This window comes from Cupressus sempervirens, chromosome 5 (assembly GCF_028749045.1).
Source record: "Cupressus sempervirens isolate cs-2001-9-10 chromosome 5, ASM2874904v1, whole genome shotgun sequence".
NCBI lineage: Eukaryota > Viridiplantae > Streptophyta > Pinopsida > Cupressales > Cupressaceae > Cupressus > Cupressus sempervirens.
Genome location: NC_143122.1, coordinates 20,110,059 through 20,128,859, shown reverse-complemented (window position 1 = coordinate 20,128,859; position 18,801 = coordinate 20,110,059).

Here is an 18,801-nt window from a genome sequence, read left to right as displayed (position 1 = left end):
TACAATAATTTATTCATAAAAGATAACTAATTACATGAAATATGCCCAATTGTAATGTCTTTCAAGTTATGGCCAAATACATATAGCAATTACAAAATTAGTTCTACAAGATCCAACCAAACCTATCCTAACTAGCCCAAATCTATAACATAATAGTAATTTGGAAGAAACTACCAAGGAAATCTAAACTTTTTCTCACAAGCCCACTAAGAAATCTTCTTATTTTTTAACCACAACCTTAGCTCTACTTATCTAGGATCCAAGTGTAAACTACCTCACATTAGGTGCTCTATCCACACACTCACAACTCCATCATAACCCTACTATAAGCTACCTCACATTTGGTGCTCTATCCATAGACTCAAGAAAACTCACTCTTCAACTTCTCCCACAATCACTCGTTTGAATGAATGAATGAATCACTCCTTTAGGAATGAATAAAAGACTCCATGAGACCCCTTACTTATACCCAACTAAACCACAACTCTATTAGTGTAAATAATTATTATTTACACTTTACTTAAGTTTACTTAGGATAAATGCATTATTTTATTATTTATTAAGTTAGACACCTAGAACTTTGCGTACTCATATGAGTTGTCACATTAACAACACAGTTGTTTGCACTCTTAATTAAGCACATGGTGTCTACAACATAATTTTATGTGACACACCTTTGTAGACTTATCCTCTCATCATCACACTAACTCTTGTGCTTAATGGAGGATAATCCACTCTTGGTGGACATGTTCTTAATTGAAAGGCTTATCATATTGCTAACCCCTAGGCATTTTTGAAGAATTGTAAAGGCCTTTATATACATGCACTCCTAGTGTACTTTCACATTAATACAACATCAATTGAATATCATATTGTTATTATGATCATACATCATTTGGTCCATATTGTGCTAGTCTTGTGCTTCTTCATCTTAGTGTTATTTTGCACTAAGAAAAATTCTTACATGGTATCATAGCTATACCAAATTTTTAAGAAGTCAGCCACAACACAAATTAAATACCCACACATAAATTAAATGCCAAAAGTCAGCTTTCAATAGATATTATATGTCTAGAAATCTATATCTAAGAAAAATTGTGATATCTCCTAGCTCAAATTGAATTAGAACTCATGATAAAAATTAAAGTTATAAATTTAGGTCCTCTATAATCCCTTAAAAATGCAAAGGCTGATTTTCCAAGGATAAGTGTGCATCCATCTTGAAAGTCAAGAACAAAAAAGTATCGCACAAAACTGCCTAAAATTGATACTCGGGGAGAATTGCCATATCTCCCAACTTATGAGGAATTATAATTTTTGCCTTTGATAAAAGAAAGAAAGATAGGCCCTCTTCCATTCCTAAAGTTTTCATCCTATAATTAATTTCATAAAATTATTTATATGGCTTGTAACATGCACCTAGAAACTAGAAAACACAGTTCTAGTAGCAAGGTAAAAATAGCTAAACTTCAACTCAATCCATCCAATCTCTATGCAATCATGAGGAAAAGTTCCCCAATGTGTCTCCAACACATCCCTAACCATGAGAAGCATCACACCACAAAAATCCAATCTCGATGCCCCTGCATCAAAAAAATATCACATGAAAGTAACTTTTAGAAATAGATATGACAAAAGAAACCTAACCCAAAAAGACTTTTATATTATACTTTGGGAAATACAAAATCTATTTGGCAAATAAGGCATGATGCAAGCACATCTCATGTCACACAACTCCTTTGGTATGATGATTTTTGTAGGTTCTCAAGGTTTTTCACTAAAATGAACCAATACCAAAACTTAGGCACAAACCAAAGGATATATAACTACAAATAGGTAGCTTACAATAGAGAGTCTAACACTTTAGAATTAATTAATTTCAATGGGCTCCCTAGTAGATTCACCATTTTGTTGGTGTTTTTAAACTATAGGTTGCAAAATCAAATACCAGGATACAAAAGATTTAAAAAAGCTTAAGGATTATCTAGTTCCCATATTCAACTAATTTTATCTCAAATTTGGACCAACATAACAAATCACAAAGACTCTACACTTTAAGCTCTGTAGGGCCAAGGTAGGTGCACCTAGGCATTAATTTGACTTTCACTAATATTCTTTCATAGACTTATACCTTATAGCATAAAATGGCTAGAAAACTTCTTGAAATGCAATCAACTTGTTGATTTACAATGTATTACTATAAATTCAAGGAAATTTGTCACAATAAAGGAATGATGAACAATTTAATTCTTGATTACAGTAATGGAAATGTCATGCCCAAACTACGAGGCAAAAACACACAATTATTTTTTTGAATTTATTTTAAAATAATTAATAATTAATAATTAGAATGCTCTAAGTTGATGAGTTTGCAACCAAAGTGAAAGAAGAGGTTCTCTACATTGTTAAACTAATACTCTCGTTATTAAGTTGATATCGACAAAGGTTATGTTATTATATTAACTTAATCAATATGTAAAAATTATTTAAAGAGCAATGTAAAAGAATTCGGGTTTAGATTAATAAAAAAATGTAATCAAATAAAACCTACATTTAAACTTACTTTAAAAAGCCAATTAACCTTTAAATTAAAACTAATTAATATTCAAAAAAACTAAATTAACATGAAGATTAAAACCAACTAAATTTACATTTACAAAATTAAACAAAACTATATTATAATAACAACTAACTAAATCTAAATTTGATCTATCCATATACAAAATAAGTGACTAATCTTTAAATAAAACTTAACTTTAATACATACAAATTTTATCCTAAACTAACATAACTTTAAAACTTAATTAAAATCAAAGCTAACTAACTAAAACATGCTAATATATATATATATATATATATATATATATATATATATATATATATATATATATATATATATATATATATATATATATATATATATATATATATATATATAAACAAATGACTTTACACAAATAACATAAGTTATGACTAACTTAAAAATTTAAGAAATTAAACTAACTTAATTTTAACAAAACTTAATTTAAATCCTTTTAATAATTAAAATAAACTAACTTTAATTTAAATATTATTTACAATACTAAACTAAACTATATTTTAAAATACTAACTAAATTAAATCTAAAACTAATTTAAACAATATATATTTTTTAAAAAAAACTAAACTAATTTATTTTAGACAACCTACTGACCAATAATGATAATAGCTTCCTTAATACATAAAGCTTTGCTAAATACTAAAACATCTAATGTTTCATCAAATTAACTTTAATAACTTTTGATATATGAAGCATCTTACAACTCAAGGCTAATATTAATTAATAAATATATTTAATTAAAACACAAACAATCATTCTATATTATTCTACATCATTTCATCCTCTTTATACTTACTCCATAATACTAACAATCAACAAGTATTGATTTATTAACCAAGAGGGGATTTTTTTTTTAAAGGTAAATCTATTAGGACTTGCTACAAGCTAAATATACTTAGAATATGAATTATCCATTTTAATTCAATAATGCAAGAATTGTTTGATTCAAATAATCATGCAAATTGAATCTACATCCATGATCATAATTTTCATTTTCAACATAAAAGAAAACTTGAAATTTTACCAAATTGAACATCTCAATTCCATCCTATTTTTTATGTGCATCCATCCAATTTAAAATTTACGATTAAATCACAAGATAAACCATTTTACTCAAACACCAATTTTAATGGCAAACCTGATTCAAGGGCTCAGCCAGGAAAGAATCAGGAAGAAAACTCGGCTTCGTTGCCAATCTAACAAAGTTTGAAATACCAAATTTACATAGGATATCAATCCCAAATTTTAAAAATATAATTGAATTTTCTTCATGTCCCTCATCAAGGGATTCATATCAAATTTTGCAACACATGTCTACGAAACAAAATCTGATCAGGCGATAACAAGCATGACCAAGAAACAAATCAAACATGCATATTCACACAAGGTTATCACTATATGATTCACAATGAATCAACAATAGGGAAAGGTGGATTCCTCCAGCTAGGAGAAGTCAAGCACAACACCAAACGGGTGCCCAATCGAGGCTATAAACCAAGAACTTTTGTTCTTCCATTTCAACATACCATAATCATACAAGGTTTGTGCTAACAGGTAGGGGCCCATAACACCCTACCCTTTCTCCCTCTTCTCATCCTGAGAAGAGACTCTACACTGGTTGGAGTCCGACTAAATAGACCTTTCCCAAAATTGGTCACTTCTCCCCTATCCAAGGGTGAGTAATACCAAAACACCCATGCAAGAAAATCTCAAAATTTCAACATAAACATGAAAGAAGTCATCCAAAATAACATGATTTTCAAATCTTCCCAACATACCCACAAACATACAAACATTAAAACAACAACAAGGTAGCATAAGCATGAAACAAGAATGAAATCTAAACAAGGGAGATGACAATTCCTACCTTCACAAAGAGGTAATGACAATGAACAAGTTTGAGTAGAGCTTCCCTTTCCTTTCTCCAATCTTCAAGAACTCCTCTCTAAATGTAGAGATTGGGTAACAACCTCCACTAGTCCAAAAAAGGCCTCTAAATAAGCCTCAAATTCAACCACCAAAAAGGATCAATAACTTCTCCCACCCACTAACAATTCTAGAAACTCCTAACTCAACCCACACTATGGTTAAACACTAGAAGGAGGTGAGGTAAGGCAACTCATGGTAACCACTTGCAATTTTCGCACAAAGGTAAAATGAGACTTTTTGAGTGATCTCCAAAGTCAACAAAAGGTGCTTAGGGGTTGGAAAAGACCCGCAACCCATACCCATACCCCTTGGGTATAATTATTTCATGTTTTGAAGCCTTAGGAATATGTTTAGAGCCAAACAAAGGCTAGGAAATAATTAGGACCAACTAACAACTCTAACAAAGCAGATTAAGCACTAATCTGGATTAGGGATGACTAACCTTGATTAAGAACCAATTAGCAAACTGACACTAACTTAAACCAACTTGGGTCCAAAGGTTACACAACTAACCCTAATCAGCACACTAAACAACATAAATAATTTACGAGTGTCAAGCGACACTAAAAGAACATAGCTACGAACATTAACATTCACTGAACACAGTAATAAAATACATACATCTCACAGTACAATACTTGAATTATGAACAAGAAGGTTTTCAAAATTAACACATAGAGATCAGTTCTATTCCTCCATCAGTTTCTTCAGCTAAAATATCTACACACTCATTGCACACATCAGTAGTCCCGAAAATCACATGTACATATATATGTATCAATAATTCTCATAAATTGAAACATACATCAATTAGGGTTTCTTGCATCCTACTTATATCCTTACCATTTAAAAACTCTTGAATCAAAGTATCAATCCTACATTTACTGATTTCATCAACATACATATACCCAACACCTTAAATGATGAACATCAAATATCTAGAAGTAACATCACATAGCATGAAATAATATAATATGTTCAAGTATCTGATAATGTCTCAACATCTCGAGTCGTGAGTAACAAAAAGATAAAGTAACAACTAAGGCTACGAAGGGTCGGGGCAAGGCCTCACAGGAAAGTTGATTTTGATATAAATGTGTATTGTGCAACCATATGAATTCATCAAATTGCATTACAAATTTATGAATAGTGCCTTATCCATTTTTATATAGAGTCAAACTAGTAAAATCTTGACCTATTTAATTAATTTTCTATTAAAATCATCAGTTGTTAACCCTAACCCCATTCTTATGATATCTCTCCCATATACCTAGAAACCCTATCAATTCATAGAAGCATTTACTTAATTCCTTGAGTTAAAATAAAACATGAAATGATATACAAACTATCTCAGATGCATTAAATTGAAAGAATTTTATTCATTCAATCTCAAAATAACAAACATACAAAAGTAGAGATAGAATTTAGAGACACAATTATTCAAAACTCCACTTTTTTATTAATCATCTTTGAAAATCATGTATTACTGATATAAGACCCAAAATACAACTCAAGATATGACAAGTTCTATCATTCAGTATTCATTACTTTTTAATAGTGCAAATATGAAATAGCATACCATTGACACAAAAAACTTGGATCGATTTTAATAGAAAACAAACTAAAATTCTACTAACTTTGGACCCTCACTCCATATCTTGGAAATCCTTTTATATAAAGATTGCAACAAGCTTCAGAAGGGAGGACAAATGTAAAACTTTTACTAGAAAAAAAATACAAAGATAGTTCACATTATTACTTTTTCAAACATTCTCTGTATTTGATCAAAAATTGGGGGTGCAGTTTCAAAACTGGTAGGTGGCACTTTCTTCGAGTGTCTTCAACTTGAATCTTTTAATTCTTTAACTACCTACTACTTTCCTCTCCTTTTCTCTCTATTTTGTCTCTTGTGCCTCTAACTATGACTTGAACTGTTCAATCATTGTCAACTGATGGTAATGCTTTGATTCATGCTACAACCTCCCAAAAAGAAATCTCTATATCAATATCAAGCTAGGTGGCATCTTAAATGGTGTTTAGTTCATCTAAGAATTTGTTCCATTTACCATTAGTGATTGCCTTTATTTTTGAGAAACTTTTCACATATATGATTCAATCCTAAAAAAGGCTCAATCATATCATAGAGAGTTGTAACATCTATCTCATTATTACAATAAGAAACAAATAGTGGATGCCTCAAAATATCCTCAAAAGAGTAAGACCACTCTTGTCAATCATTTATACTTCCATTAATATCTAAAATACTAGGAGTAAAATTGGGATTCCCCATGGCAATTGTCCTCATTTTATTTTTGGATCAATTTCAACTTTTCCTTAGAAAAATGCTTCTAATTCCTTTACCCTAGTTATCATCTTCTTGATAGGAATTATTACTCCCTTGGGAAAATATTTCTTGTGAGTCAGCAAAGGGACAAAGGGACCAAGCTATCAAAGAATTGTGTGTTGGGCCCCCATGTTGTGAATAAAGGGGAAAGTAAAGCCAATGCCTCTGAGCATTGAAACTCAACTTATTGCAGAGAAATATAACTATTGCATACATTTTGTGAGGCATGTTTTAAAGCACCTATTTTGTTCATCATCAATTTATGAATTGTCCCAATTTCTACCTCCTTTGCACTAGCCCATTCATCAATATCCATTTACTAGCTTTCTACCATATTTTTTGTATCAACTTTTGTTTGGGCTTCATGTTCTTTTACCTCTATGATGGGTCTAGCCACATTTCTTACATCATCAACCATACCAATATGATTTATATGTCAATGTCATACTATTCTTTTGGTACTTAGTCAATTTCTTGCATCAAAACTAAAATGTGGCCAAGAGTATTATTTTTTATTAATAACAACATAGCATGCATAAATACGTAACTCTTTCCAATAATATCCCCATTTTTCATCACTAGTAACACTTGGTGAAAATGGACAAGTGTCCATCCAGAATACCAAGTCTCTAAAAAATATACCCACCACCCTCCCCCCCCTGCCAATATGGATTCATTTTTCACTATTACCCACCCACCCTTTAACATTAATAGAAAAGGTATAGCCAAACTCTAAAATGTCTACCAAAATATCCATATGTATGCAATGTGATATCATACTTTAAAAAAACTCATTATATCAAAGAAATTGGCCTTCAATGTTGCATGTTTTCCTTTATTTGTCCAATATTTGAATCATCCCATAAATTGGATAGGTTTCTTCGACATGTATAACATCTAGTGGGGCTAGTGCATTAACTATCTGATTCACATCCTCAAGAGTTCTCTACAAAATTTCTAACTTGGGAACTACTAGGTTCTTTAAGTCAGGAAACCTTCCTAATATATTTTTTCTCTTATCCTCAACACATCTTATCTTGGCATTTATCTTTACCACTTCAGTTGAAATCCCTTTGAAGTATAAAATTTATTTGCTTTCTCTACTAGTACTTATTGAATTCCTTTTATGATCTTATCAATGTTAACAATACTACAAAATGGATTTGTACATATCTCAAAATATTACTCACTTCCATAATAGATTCCTTCAAATGATTTATTTCATTGGCTAATGATTTCTTGTCATGAACAATCAATGAGCATAAGTGTTGAGATATTTTATAAATATATTCTTGTTGTACCCTATCCTCTGTTGTCTTCTCCAAAGACTCAAAATGTACATCAAAATTTGTCAAAAGATTTTCTCAATACTCGTGAATAGAAATAAATTGGTTTGACTAAAACTTAGGTATTATACACCAATTGTCATAAAAAATGATATTCTTCCTTTTTTCACTTTTCCTAAGTGATTTTTCCTTAGTGATCTTTTCTTAGCTTTGGCATGAACCAAAACTACAACTTTTATTAACTCATCTTCTTCTATACTCTCTAAGTCAATAGGTCCTTACAAATCTAACTCCAATGAAAAATAATTTCTTCCCAAAAATGTATCTTTCTTACCAAGAAATGTATCAATATATGTCTAAATGTGTTCACTTTCCTTTGGCTCCTCAATTTTTTCCTCTTTGTTTCCTTTCTTTAATTTCCTTTATGCCCTTGTATTAGTCTTTCACATGCTCCTCTCATGGCCTTAGTATACATTACATCATCATCATGAACATCTTCAATATGTTCATAAATCTCTTTTTCTATTTCAACAACTTCAAAAGGTTTGTGTACTATAGGACCTCTTGTGCTTGTAGTTTTTATCTTGTTTATTTTGATCTAAGAGATACTTGTTACTCATGTTATGTTTTACATTTGAGATAACCTGAGGGTCAAATATTATACTTTGATTTTAGTATCATAGATGTTATATTACTAAGTTGTTCAGTTGATCATATTGCATGATGATGCCATTTTGAGATGATAGTATGTTTTATGATGATATTTGATTATCCAGTATTTGGACATATCTTTGATCATGTTTATGTGCTTGATTTAATGCTATGGTTATTTACTTCATTCTTGCTTTGTTATGCTTTATGCGAACATGAGTGTTGTAAATGGATTATTCAATATATTCAAATAAATGGTTAAATTAGGTTTAATGCATTTATTGCTTCAGCTATGTTATCATATCCAATTGCACTTGATCATGTGTTTTAGTGTGTAGGATTTATATCTCTGGCAGTGGCACATGGAGTTAGTGATTTAGTTGTTCATATTTAACCAATATCATCCCTATATGGTCAATGCATTTTATTTAAGTGTTTAATTCAAGCCTTCTAGCGATTTGATTAAATCTAGACTCATTTGAATTATGTGATTATACTTGTGAATGTGTCTATACATTTAATAGTTTGCATTGTCGTGAAAATATTTGAAGGAATTTATATGATTTTGGGTTTTTGGGCTTTATTTTAATTGATTGTAATTTCTAGTAGCTTTGCCATAGATGAATTCTAATTACTTGCAATATCCTATTTTCGTTTGGGTTGATTTAGGGTTTAACTTGGTTACTTGGTTATTTTCCTTGATCAATTATTCACTCAAAAACTGAACAATTATCCAAAGAGGAAATTAATTCCTCACTTCTCACTTTTAGAAATAAAGTTTTGAGAGCTTTTTCCAAAATTCTCTTCTGGAGGATTATATTTTTGTTCATTGTGAGAGCTACGAGCCTAGGATTTTTACAAGACTGGTCTCATTGGATACAACTCAGGGAGACCTTGTTTTGCCATGACTTTTGGTAGCTTCTATAGGTTATTTATTTTATTGTTTTGATTCATGTTTCTACCCTTTTGGCTATCAGGTAGGGCTCTCTTATTTTTGTATTTCAGCTCTGTTTCTACTTATGTTTCTAGTAGTTGTATGTTAGGAGGCTAAGAACTAGTGTTCCCTTCCATTTCTGATTGCTAGTTCTTCTTGATTTGTCGAGTATGGATGTTTTCCTATTTTTTGGAAAGAGGGTTTGGGGTTTCATGTTGTTATGCTAGCCATTTTTTCATATGATGTCTGAACCTAAATTTTATTGGGTTTTTGTGGCTTTTGTATCTTAAGACAAAATGGGTTTTTAATTTGAATTTTTTTATTTTTGTAGTTTAAATTACCTCAATTTGTGTGTCGCCTTGTTATCTTCACATGATGTCGGTCATGGACCTTGATCATCTGTAGGATTTCAGTTAGACCATTTTTGCACTTTTATGCTACATTGGGATGTGTGTCATATTCATCCTCCTAAGCTTGTATTTTATTGAGTGTTAGTTTTGCTTGTGCTCTCATCTAGCCCTTGTGTTATGATCTTCATGATGGCGGCATGCCACACATGAGCACATGCATGTACATTTTTTGGGTGACTTATGAGGCCCAATCTCCCATAGTATTTTTTGGAGTTATGTTCATTTGGGGTTGGGTTAGGAATGTGCATGCCTATAGGCACTCATCATTGGATGAGCATGAGTAGGATAGGGTAGCACCATCAACGGGGGTTTTATATCACAGCCTAGTGATCATTGTGCTTAGAGGGTTGGCAGAGGAATTTTTAATCAAGTGATAACTAAATAAAATACTTGGTGATAATAAAACTTAAGATAATAAGATGTGTTAGCACCCAATTAAGTTTGAGGAAATAGTGTGAGAGCCTTCCATTGGGAAGTTGAACTACATAATATCTAGCTTGATCTTTTTGATGCCAAGCGACTCGCCATACAATGAGTCCCTACATAGTTACCCATTAAGTGCTTGACCAAGACCTGTAATACTTGCATTGTCTCATGATCTTAGTTTCGGTCATCTTTAATGTCTGGCATGAATGTTAGCCATAGACATTTACTTTATGTGTGTTTGGGGCTGGATCATTATCTCCATCAACATGGTAGGAGTGGACCTATGGGTTTCATGTGATTAAGAGGCATAGCTACTTATACCATTGCTAGGGACTCGAATATAGAGATGGTCTATTGTTCTAGTGTGACCAGTGCTTAATGTTCAAAAGGTAGTTTGGTTTATCTAGAGTATGTTTCCTTGTGATTTATGATTTCATTACAATGCTTGGATATCATGTTTAGATGATGTTATTTTATTTGACACATTCCTATATTATGATGTTTATCATATGTTTAGATGATGTGTTTTGATTAGTTGTAATATCTATTGCTTTACTTGTTAGCAAGTTAGATTTCCTTATTCTTATAATGTTATTATGCTTTACTAGCGATGCCTTGTGATTTATGATTTCATTGGAATGCTTGGATATCATGTTTAGATGATATTAGTTTATTTGACACATTCCTATATTATGATGTTTATCATATGTTTAGATGATGTGTTTTGATTAGTTGTAATATCTATTTCTTTACTTGTTAGCATGTTAGATTTCCTTGTTCTTATGATGCTATTATGCTTTAGTAGTGATGCCCTCATAAGACAACTCCAACTATCTAGTTAGCAGTTTGGGATGTTACACGTAGGGGATGGCTAGGACATTTGAGGTTTCATGATGCTATTATGGTTGGTAGGAATTTCACATGAGTTTTATTATGTTTGTTCATTGCAATGTAGCTTTTAGTAAATTTCCTTTACTACTATGTTTCAGATGGTTATGTGCAATTTTTGTCTTGTAGTTATTTTGTTTGAGTGTGTAAGCCTCAATTTATGGATCTCATACTCCCCAGAGTGGAGGAATTATTTTCCCTGTCTTCTCATCTTGTGTTTACCTTGCTTGTTGTTGTGAATCCTCGTTCGAGATTGTACTCTCTCCTATGCGAGATTATACACTCTCCTATGTGAGACTTGGCATTTTCTTGTGCCCAAGCTTCCATTTTTTTGTGTGCTTTCTACTACTTCCCTACACAAGCCTTGGCATCCGTGCAATGGGTTTTGGCTATTAGGTCAGGTAGTTCTTTGTGTGAAAGGGTGGTTTCTTGTTTGGCATGTTGTACTTCCTTGTGCAAGCTTATCAGTTATGTTTCCTCTTGCAGAAAATAGGGGGTATCTCCACTATTTTTTAGAGAAAACATTTTTCCATTTTGAGTTACGTGTATTTCTATGCCTCAATAGATCATAGATTTTATGTTCTTTTGTAATCTTTGGATTTCATCCTTTGTTTGAGAGTGTTAGTTTGGTAGTGGTGTTTGGAGATTCATTGGTTGTCAAGATTAATTGTGGTTAAGTCTTCCATTGTGATCTTTGTCATCCTAGTATGTTGATTCTTGTGTACATTCATACTTGTAAAAATAAAAATCTTGGCTTGTATTGAATTCTTGTTCCAAGGATCTCTAAGTGAGGCATTACATGTACTATATATATCATTTTCTTGACATAATTTATCTTATTTCATATTCACTCAATATATTAGTTGGATCTATATAAGGGTCATTTACTTTGTCATTTTTTCCTTTTTGAAATTCTTCATCATAATGAGCATCAAGAGTAACTAGTACTCCTCTAATATATACATTAGGTTCTTTCAAAATATTAAAAAATGTATCATCAATAAATTGTTTATCTTCCTTTTTCTTGGTCATTAGCTCTTTCTTCTTTAGTGCACCAAATCTAACTTATAAAAGCATTTTACTAACAATATCATTATTTTTTGCAATAACATATTTGGTCATATCATCCATTAACATGTTGATCCTTTTCCTTGTTACTAATCTATTTTTAGCCTCTTCAAGTATTTCTTTCATTTTATCATTTTCAGCCATAGGGAATATCTTTTTTATGGTTTCCTCCCTTATCCTTTTATTTTCTTCTAGAGATACTAATATTTTCTCTTCCAATTTTTCATATAAATGATTAGGCATGTAATCCTTTATTTCAACTAATGTTCTACTAAATTTGTTGAAGTGTGTGATTACACCTTGTTCTAGTTCTCTTCTTTTAGTGTCATCAAATACATGGAAATACTTATTCAAATCAACTATGATACCATGCTTAACAACATTGTTTAGGATTTTTTCAATTGCATTCTCACCTTTACCTAAGCTCATGGGCATCTCCTTCAATCTTGTTATTGTAGTGCCACCTTTAGCCCTCCTCTTCTTAGATGAGATAGAATATGTAGAAGAAACATATTTATTTACCTTAGACCTCTTATAAGGTTATGTACTCTCTTTATTTTGCCTCTTAGATACTAGTTCATAATGAGATTTAGGAGTTTTTTATTTTGTAACCTTCAGTGGAGGGGTTCTTTTAGTTGTATTGTTCTTAGGAGGTGTTGTTATTACTTTAGTTGCACTCCTAGTAGACCTTTATCTTGGTGGCATGAAGATAGGTGAAGGAATGTAAGCTTCTTGTTATACATCAATAGGTAAAACTTTTTTTTACTCCCCTTTTCCATTTCCTCTTGTTTTCTTCTAATTTCAACCATTTCCTATATGCTAATCCCTTCCTTCTTACAAGTGTTACCTTCCATCTTCATTATCTTTCTATTCTTTGATCCTTCACAGTCAATTCACTTTGAACCTTCAAGTACTTTTCTTCACAAATTCCAAAACTCTCAACATATGGGTCCCTAGGTTTTCTTAGAGTTTCTTGAGCATATATTTCTACAATTTTGGGGCCCAATTCATAACCTATTGGCATTATACATAAGGTTCTAGTCTCAACTTCCTCCATAGAATATGTATCAATCTTAACCATGAAATAGGTTGTATCCTCATGCTTTTGAACTAAAGTCTTTATTATCATTCTCTCTTTTGTATATGCTTTTAGAACACTTTGAAATAGCTAGCTATTAATTGATCAATATCCTCCTTATGCATTATGTAGTATCTATTAATCTTAATTGTTTCAAGAGTGTCACTTTCCATGTTACTTCATCTTGCTGGCAATATGGTAGGGATAACTTTAAGTAACCCCCCTTTGGAAAAAGGTATAAAATTTTGGCAAGTGAAGCACTAGTTCAAGGGGAAAAAATTAATTTCTATTGTTGAATTTATTTTTTGAAGTTGGGAAATTTTAACTTTATTGGTGATTTTTGTCAATCATATGAAAATTATATAAAATCCTGGCGAATATTTCATTACTGACGAAAATCATGGACAAAGATACAAATATGTAGAAACCATGATATTATTATTATATGGAGCCTAATTAATTATCTAACTCAAAGGTTAAATTTATCCTACTTTTGCATTACAATTTCCCTTCAAATTAGAAAGGTGGTTTGGAGGCAACACCCCTATTATTTATAACCATTGGATGATCCTAAATCAATAACATGAATCCTATTTTAGGCTACACTTTTAAAAGGATACCAAGTTTAAAAGAAATTTCTAAAAATAAAGACATGTCCCCATTCAAATCTATTTTGGGCCAAAGTGAAAAAGGATAAAAAGTTTCATGGAAAGTGTCCTGAATAAAGATATGTGTCAAATGTACATACTTAGCCTATAACCTAACTTAATTTTTTGCCAAATATTAGTGAATATGACCATTGATTAAGATAACACTTACAAATCGTACAAAAAAAGATTTAATTTACAGCATAGAAAAACTAGATTCCATTAGTGAAGTCGTCACTAAAATGTAAATACTTATGTACTATTATTGGAAATTGTCCTAAGCATGAAAGTGAAATGACCACCCCAAAAGTGAAAAAAAAAAAAAAAAAAAAAGCCAAATTTTGGGTCCCTGATGAGTGAGATTAGCTAAGTGGCAACTATTAGCCACCAATGTTTTCCTTGCAATATGGCTAGTTAGATGTCTAAAGTATTATCATTTATGGAAACATATATTTAGTATTTCATTTATACAATCATGGTTAGAAAATTGTATAAGTATTAGATAGATTGTAACATTACATGATGCAAGGAAGGATAGGGATAACTAGGGCCAATGGAACACCTAGCTATCCAAACTACCATATGAGAGTTAACACAACAGAAGCAAACACAAAATAGAACAACACCATAGAGAGATAGAGAGAGAAAAATACTCTTTATTCATTCATGAAAATATCATCATACTTGCACAACCGTAAGACCTTCTAGGTTATGGCCAGATACAAATACATTCAAATCCAAGATCTAGTAGCAAATTCACACTTTCCAGTTCTACTCTCAATTTATCTCTAAAAAATGCCCTAGCTCTAAGCCTAAATACTCTATTTATAGTAGCCAAAATGGCTTATAGATCATTCTAGAACATAGAGAAGCCACAAGTAAGCTCTCAACAAATATTAAATGAAAATAAACCTAACATTAAATTCTTGAAGAACCACAAGTCAGCCTGCATCAGCAATTAAATGACCAGAAATTGATGTCTGAGCAAAATTGTGATACCTCCTAGTTCTAATTGAATTAGAACTCGCACTTTGAACTATGAGTATTATTTCAAGTCCTCTACAACCCCTTAAGTGTGAAAAGTCTAATTCACCAAGGAAAAGTGTGCATCCACCTCAAAAGTAAAGCATAAGAAACTGTTGTACAGAATTGCCAGAAATCAATACTCTGAGAGAATTGTCATATCTCTCAACTTATAAGGAGTTAGAAATTGCACCTTGGATCATAGATATTATTCTAGGCCCTCTTCAATCCTTGAATTTAGAATCCTTTCATTCATTATGAAAAATTAGTTACATGGTCTAAAACAGGCACCCAAAAACCAGAACACACAATTTTAGCAGAATACAATTTCACCAGCAAGATAAAAATTGAAAACATGTAGGATAGCAGTGCAACCTAGGATACTCCTACATTAGATAACTAGGGTTGGAAGAAATGATTCTCCTAAATTATTGAGATGTTACAACCTGAGTTGAATCCAACTCAAATTGAGAAATCTATGAAGCATCTTCTATAGGTATGTTCTTCCACTTCATTAGATATTCATAATAATCTTTTCCCCTTATGCTCTTACCAACTCTTTGATACAATATTTGTTCAACTTCTTCAATATACTGCTTAGGATATTCCTCTAATACAATAACTTCATCATCTAAGTCATGATACTCATACAAATCAGCAATAGTGAATATAGGAGATATATCCATGTCATTAGGTAACTCAACTTCATAAGCATTACCATTGTCAAACTTCTTCAAGACTTTACAAGGTCCAAACTTCATCTTCATTATTGTATGTTCCAACTAGAAATCTTCTTTTATTCAAATGAACCATTACCTCATCACCAATTTGAAAATCATGATGTCTCCTAGATTGATCAGCATTCTCCTTATACTTCTAATTACTTTGTTCTATTCTCAACTTCACTTCCTTATGTAAATATTTCATAAAATCAAAAAAAATTTCTCCTGTAGCACTTCTCTTTTCTTCCCTAGAAATATCTCTCAAATATGATACTCCTCTAGACTTCATTCTAGTAACAATATCAAAAGGTCTCTTCCATGTATTCCTATTCATAGAATTATTATATGCAAATTCAACTTGTGCCAATACCATCTCCCAATTTCTTGGCTTACTCCCAACTAAACATCTCAGCAAATTACCTAAGCTTCTATTCACAACCTTTGTCTATCCATCTATTTATGGATGGAATGTAGAACTAAACTTCAACTTAGTACCCATCTTCTTCCATAAAGTCTTCCAAAAATAACCAACAAACTTATTGTCTCTATCATAAATAATACTTCTTGGTAGTCCATCTAATCTCACAATCTCTTTAAAGAAAAGTTCAGCAACATGCTCAATATCTGATTTCTCCTTACATGGTATGAAATGACCCATCTTATAAAATTTATCCACTGTAAAAAATATAGAATCATACCCCTCCAATGTTTTAGGTAATCTAAGGACAAAATCCATACTAGTGTCACTCTAAGGTTTCTTAGGAATCGTAATAGGTGTATACAAACCAATATTTTGACTCACTCCTTTTGTAACTTGACAATATCCACAACTCTTTACAAATTTTTGAACATCCTTATGCATTGTGATATGAATATCAGGATTTAACTGTGTGATTTTTGAGTCAAACTCATTGACCCATGTTTCATGAGTAGTGATTCAACATGAATCCATCTCTCATGAGAATAAATGGAACACTTAGCACTCATTGGATCTAGGTGATTCTCATAGGGGTGAAGCACCAGGACTTCCTGTGAGGTCATCCATCCCAGTACTACTCTAGCCTAAGCGCGCTTAACTACAAAGTTTCCTCTATAGTTAAACCCAAAGCTTGCAACCCCATTTGCAAAACCTTCACCAAGTGTTGTGCCTTATGAACCATTCATTAGAAAGCCCCTTAAGCTCATCAATTGATAAGTAGTATTGAAACATGGGTCAATGAGTTTGACTCAAAAATCACATAGTTAAATCTTGATATTCATATCACAATTTGACTTGCTGTGGAAATTATCTCCTACTTATTGATTGATGAGCTTAAGGGGCTTTCTAATGAATGGTTCATAAGGCACAACACTTGGTGAAGGTTTTACAAATGGGGTTGCAAGCTTTGGGTTTAACTATAGAGGAAACTCTATAGTTAAGTGTGCTCAAGCTGGAGTAGTACTGGGATGGGTGACCTCCTAGGAAGTCCTGGTGCTTCACCCCTGTGAGCATCACCTAGATCTAATGAGTGCTAAGTGTTCCATTTATTCTCATGAGAGATGGATTCATGTTGAATTACTACTCATGAAACATGGGTCAATGAGTTTGACTCAAAAATCACACAGATAAATCATGATATTCATATCACAATTTGACTTGCTATGGAAATTATCTCCTACTTATCCTTATGCATTTACAACCAATAATACTTCTCTTTCAAAAAACTCAATATTTTATCAATTCCAAAATGTCCAGCCAATCCACCACTATGCTTTTCTTTAATCAAATTCAACCTCATAGAACTTCTAGGAATACACAAATGAATACCTTTGAACAACATACCTTCTTGAATGAAATACTCATCACACTTATGTGATTGATCATATTTGGTGCTCTGCACTCTCTCCACACCTTAAAAAAATTAGGATCAGCATCATATAACTCTTTCATTTCATCAAAACCAAGAACTTTAACCTTCATTTCAGTCAACAAAGAACATCTTCTACTCAATGCATCAGAAACTCTATTAGTAACTCCACTCTTGTGCTTAGTGATCGATGTAAAATTTTGCAAGTATTCAACCCACTTCATATGTCTTTTATTCAATTTATGTTGACTTCCCAAGTATTTTAAAGCTTTATGATTAGTATATAGCACAAACTCCTTAGGAATCAAATAATGTCTCCACTTCTTCAATGTTTGAACAACAACATTAAATTCTTGATCATACACAGAATAATTCCTTTTAGCATCATTCAACTTTTCACTAAAGAAAGCAATAGGCTTACCTTCTTGACTTAATATAGCTCATATTGCATTACCACTTGTATCACATTCAATTTGAAATACCTTATTGAAATTAGGTAAAGCCAATACTGGTAATTTAGTAACCTTTTGTTTCAAAGTCTCAAAACTCTTATCAACTCCATGTGTCCACTTGAATTCCTTTTTATCTCATCTTATTGTCTCAATCATAGCATTACAAATAGAACTGAAATTCTTTGAAATTTTTTTGTAAAAACTAGCCAAACTATGAAATGATCTTACCTCACCCACATTCTTAGGTGTAGGCTGCTCCAAAATTGCTTTAACCTTCTCAAAATCCATCTTTAGTCCATCAATTGAAATCACAAATCCCAAATATGCAATCTCCTCTTGCATAAAAGAAATTTTTTTTACATTAATCAGCAATTTTTCCTATTTCAACCTTTGCAATACTTGTCTAATATGTTTAAGATGTTCTTCCTTGGTCTTATTTAATATCAGAATATCATCCAAATAAACAATCACAAACTTACCCAGAATATTTTTAGAAC